Source organism: Lactuca virosa, chromosome 3 (assembly GCF_052849685.1).
Source record: "Lactuca virosa cultivar CGN04683 chromosome 3, Lactuca_virosa_CGN04683_v6, whole genome shotgun sequence".
In the NCBI taxonomy this organism is placed as follows: domain Eukaryota; kingdom Viridiplantae; phylum Streptophyta; class Magnoliopsida; order Asterales; family Asteraceae; genus Lactuca; species Lactuca virosa.
This window is the reverse complement of record NC_136428.1, coordinates 439,772,973-439,778,422: the sequence shown is the minus strand read 5'-3', so window position 1 is coordinate 439,778,422 and position 5,450 is coordinate 439,772,973. Positions and strand designations below refer to the sequence as shown.

Here is a 5,450-nt window from a genome sequence, read left to right as displayed (position 1 = left end):
AGCCCTAGGAGTGTTGCATGAGCGTAAAGGTTGGACCTTTACGTAATTATTGGGCACTAGAAGGTCAGATCTATAGGCTAGAGAAGCAGATCTGACCTTAGAAGGTCATTTGAGTAATCTCATGGACGAAACTCGCCGATTCCATGAGCGGACTCGACGAGTCGGATCGTGTTGCACCACGATTCGTGATCAGTGGTAACCAGTGAGGGAAAGGTTGACTCGACGAGTCGAGTGAGGCCTTAGAGGATTCAGAGGACACGTATGGACTCGCCGAGTCACCCAAGTGCACTCGGCGAGTCTGGTCAAAGTTGGACCGTTGACTAGGGTTGACTTTTAGGGTTTGGTCAACATTTGGGCATTGGACCATTGGAGGGGTAAAATGGTCTTTTCCTCTTCTGAGAGAATATAGGGAGGGATTATTCTAGCCTTTGAGAGCCGTATTAATTAGAGATAATTACTTTATGTGATTAGGCAGAGGCTAGAGCAGATATTCGAGTTCGAGACTTTCCAAGATTACCCGAGGTGAGTCTTCTCACTATACATTACCATGAGTGGTATCTATGTGCAGACCGGAGGGTCTTATATGTTATGTGTATGTTTGAGTTTATGTGCATTCTGTTATATGTATGCTATGTGTTATATAGACCGGACCGGAGGGTCCAACGATTTAGACTGGACCGGAGGGTCTAACGAGCTAGACCGGACTGGAGGGTCCAACGAGCTACGGGACTGGAGGGTCCCGCTGAGACACATTGACTAGAGGGTCATGCCGAGTTATAGCCTCGAGTGGCTTATGTGTTGTATGTGGTATATTAGGGAACTCACTAAGCATTTATGCTTACCGTGTTATGTGATATGTGTTTCAGGTACCAGCGAGGATCGCGGGAAAGCGCCGACATGATTTGTACACACTGGCAGAGGATTTTGTTTTGAAATTATGGGATATGTTTCATTATGATGACATTGGATCATGAGATTCTAGGAATATTATATATGTTTTTATTATGTTGAAAAACGAAAAATTGTTTTAAATTTTACGTTGTTACAAACACTAAACTAAAGCAAGTAACAAGTATGAATTAACCAAGGGTGAGTAAGAGACTTTCGTTTAGCTTCAGATTTAGTTGCTATTATGGTTGATTTATGGAAGTGCAATGGATTTAGTTTCTCTAGTTACCGATTCCTAAGATGACCAAATTAGTATTCACCAATTTAATCCTTTAGCAAACTAGCTTATTTATTCGGTGATCAGGCGGACAAACTTACAAGTTCACTAGTGTTCAGTTCGAATTGATTAGACTTATAATTAATTGACCAATTTGATTTATTGATTCAATTTAATACATGATTTGTCGTCATATATTAGCTCCTATACTCTTTTACCCACTTTTCTACTTAACCCTAGGTTTTGTTCAAAACTCTAGTCCTACAATTTTGCAAATCACAAGATCATAAGATTCAAATTCAACTAAGATAGATGGTCATACTAGCCTAATTAAATTCGATAATAAGTAGAGAAAATAGTTATCAAGAGTACTTGAGGTTCTTTAATAAGCTAAATCAACAAATAACAAAATCTCTAAATCCAAACCATAAAATCAACCACAATTAATCAACTCATCCTAAGCTAATGAAAGTCATGAGTATTTAGCTCATGATTTCAGCAAACAAAGTCACAATAACCAAATTCATAGTAATTGACATAGCTAAACCTAATGAAAAATCGAAGTGTAAGTTCAATTGCCTTTATCTTCCTTCTTCCAAGGTTGTGAATGAAATCCTTGCTTCCCAAGCATTAATTCCAGTGTTTTGCCTCCAAAAGTATTGAATTCTCCAGAGCCAAAAGTTCCCAATCGGTGGTTTGTGTGATCCATTTATACTTTTCCCGAAATCAGAGCACCACGTCGTGGTGGGTCCACCACGCCGTGGCCATCGTGCTTATCCCGTATTCTCCAAGTCTTCTAAGCTGATCGGGATTCTTCAAGTTGCCACGCCGTGGTGAGATCACCACGACGTGTTGGGCATATTTTTCTTCATTTTAGGGCTTTGATCAAAACTTTCAACTTCCATCTTCCTTAATCCAGCTTCCTGCTTTGTTTTCGCTCCAAGCATGTCTTTTGGTACCTGTAACACGGTTCATAGCAAATTAAGTATCTTTTGCTCTAATAAGGGCATAAAAGTAATTAAAATATTAAAATATGTTGTATAAATATGTGTATATATATGCACATATCAAAATACCCCACACTTATTCTTTGCTTGCCCCCAAGCAAATTGATTTTTAATTTTACCAGCAAAATACAAAACAATCCATTTAAAACCCAGCCATTATCCCAAAACCTCAATGCATGTATTTGTGTCTATAATTCTTAAGAACTTCCCATTCCTAAATACTCACAATCCCTATGAAACTTCACCCCTTAGCTTATACGACACTTATTTCTGCAACCCTCCGAATCAATCCTCAGAAATCTTTCTTGACCTCAAGGTATTTTTAGCTTAACAACCAAGAATGCATAAATTCTATAAATTACAACTTTGATACCATAATGGAGCTCTTTGAATTCTTCACTTTGTTGTATATTTGATCTTTGATTTACTTGAATTCACCACCTTCTTTGTTTATTTTTTTGGTATCTTCAACTTTTTGGATTTCTTCAGAATTTCTGATCTTTTGATCTTCATACTTTGATAGCTCCAAAATTCTTTAACTTTTCGGTAATTCCTCTCTCTTTCTTGTTTACATGTATTCTCACTTTTTTTTTCTCTCAAATCCTACATGCTTAAGCAAGGAGCTTAGCTTCAACCTTTATTGGTTAAGGTATTAGTCTAAGTGCAATGACTACCTAAGCTTTCCTGGATAGATTTCAGGTTTAGGCTGCAAAACGTGTTATGTCATATAAGCTACCAGATTACCTTTCATACTTCATGACTTTTCACTAGGAAATGGGAAGCCACAAATACACTATAACATGTGTTGGCTCAAGTAAACATTTGGGCTCTCATCGGATCATCTCACACTATACTAGCAAAAAATTTAATTAGCTAAGTTTCCTAAGTTAAACTATTTAGAAACTATTAATGCAAAAATTTTAAAATCAAATGCTTTTCCTCATGCAATATACCCCCTACCCCGCACTTATTTCATGCAATGCCCTCATTGCATGGTATGCAAAACATAAAATTACAAAGAGGGAGAAAAAGGAACAGACTCCCCTGGGATAAAAGATGTAACTCGACTCATGGAAAAGACTTCTAACTCGCTCGAACGTGTGGACACAGAAGCGGAAAAGAGAATAGCAGCCTCCTTGTGGCAACCGGTAAAATTCTTCATTTAAGCGTGAAAATAAAATTCTGTGGTATGGGAACAGCTCATCCATACCATGAGAATGAATATAATGTATGCAACGCCATTCTGGAACACGTAGACTACTGGAAGTACGAGAGCGGGCTCGAAAAATGACTCGAAAAGCACCACGTCGTGGTAGATATTACCACATCGTGTTGGACCACAGAACATTTTTTCGGTATTTTTTATGCGACAACACGACGTGTTGGAAATTGCCACGTTGTGGTGGTCCTAAAAACTCAAAATCTGATGTCGAAATATACCGAAACGCGAACTATATGTGACACCATCTCTTGTATAAAGCTTTAAGACGTGACCCTTCACTCTATGATTCAAGTAAACATCCGAAAAATATTCTCAAATCTCACTTCTCTCAACGTTCTCTAAACCTTCACTATAACGAACTCTCTTTTGCCAAACATACCCTTACTTGGACTCTAGAATAGTACCTGGAACTAAGACAAGGAAAAAGGTAATACAAGTAGGAAACATTGTTCAAGCAACCAAAACAAACACATAATTTTTCAAGTACCACACAAAACAAAATAAAACCATACGAAAACAAGTCTAAAAACCATCAAATAAAAAGGATAAAACTCAATCTTCCTCATCGTCTCCTCCACCACCACTTCCACCAGCCCCACCTTGTTGCTCCCTCCATAGCTCCTCCCAACTTGGTGCATAAGGGTATGTAGGAGGAAAATGAGCGGGCCGGGCAAAATGCATCTGCTCCATAAGATAGTCGATACCCATGTTGGTATAATTGCCACTCCTTGCCAAGTTATCTTCAAACCTCCGCCTAGCAACACTGTAAGGGTCCATGGGCATCTCATCAACCTCGGGTACAACCGGTGGCTCGTCCTCTCCAGCTCCCCTACCCCGCTGCCTGCCTTTTTTCAGATGCTGCTGCAAATCGGGTGAGCATAGTCTCAAAATCAGATTTATTTTCAACCGGTGGCTCCTCTCTTTGGTAAAAGCCTCTCCCTCTTTGTTCATACTTTTCTTCCTTGGACTTCTTATACTCATCATAGGGCAACCACTTCTTCTTAGGCTTTCTCCAATCTTCATCTAGACGATCACCACTTGAGTAGCAAGCTTAGACCTTTCGGTTTCCATTTTCATCAAGGTCACATTCCTTAGTTAAATGCGACCCGTTGCAGTTTTCACATCCAACCCGAATAGCATGGATTGTTTGATCCATTTTAGTCATTCTTCTATCCATGCTTTGCAACATTGCCATTACCGCTGACATATCATCCGAAGCAGCATTAGCTGAACCCCTCGTTACATCATTCCATGGATTATGGTATTCTCTCGAATGTTTAGAGAATTCTTCGATGAACTGCTTAATTTCTGCCAAATTTTTCTTAGTTAAGGGGCCTTGAGAGTCAAGAAGTTTTCGAGTGGTGACGTTCACCCCATCATAAAAGATCGAGACCTCTTGTTGCACATTAAGGTCATTTTGGGGGCAATTCCTTATTAGACCTTTATAGCGCTCCCATGCTTCATATAACGACCCCCCCAATTGTTGTTCAAAATTGGCAATGGCCTTTTTGAGCTTAGCCACCTTGGATGGTGGGCAAAATTGTTCCAAAAACAGTTCACGCATCCTTGCCCATGTCGTTACCGCGCCTGGTGGTAGTGCCTTTAGCCAATCCTTAGCGGCTCCCTTAAAAGTTATAGTGATCATTCTTAACAATACCGTTTCTCTTGGCACATTTGGGATGTTAAAGTAGTCGACGATGTCGTTTACTTCATCAAGATGCTTGTAAGCATCTTCGTGATCCTTTCCGGTGAAAGGAACCTCCTTTAGTGCGGTGAGTATGTGTCCTTTTAGTTCAAAAGTGGCAGTGGCGGGTATGGTGGGGTGCACGAGGCCCGGTCCGGTGTCGTCTCGAACTCTCTTCTTGTACGCCTCCATTGAGAGGTCAGCAATGTTATCCATGGTGTTGTCGGGTTCTTCTTCGTGATCACTTTCTTCAAAATCGGTAACACTTTCCTCCTTCTTGGTCTCGTACTCGGTGTCTTCTTTTGTGTTGCTGGATTCCCCCGCGTTCTTTCCCTTCTTTTTACCAAAAACCGATTTAAGACTCTTGAAAGG

General features: G+C 40.0%; 1 non-coding gene across 1 annotated transcript; it reads left to right on the top strand.

Annotated features, from left to right (window-relative positions):
* The first annotated feature begins 4,803 nt into the window (after window positions 1-4,803).
* Window positions 4,804-4,910, top strand: LOC145168274 (small nucleolar RNA R71). The gene has a single exon (XR_013741841.1). It is a non-coding gene; the product is annotated as a small nucleolar RNA R71 (small nucleolar RNA).
* Window positions 4,911-5,450: the final 540 nt, after the last annotated feature.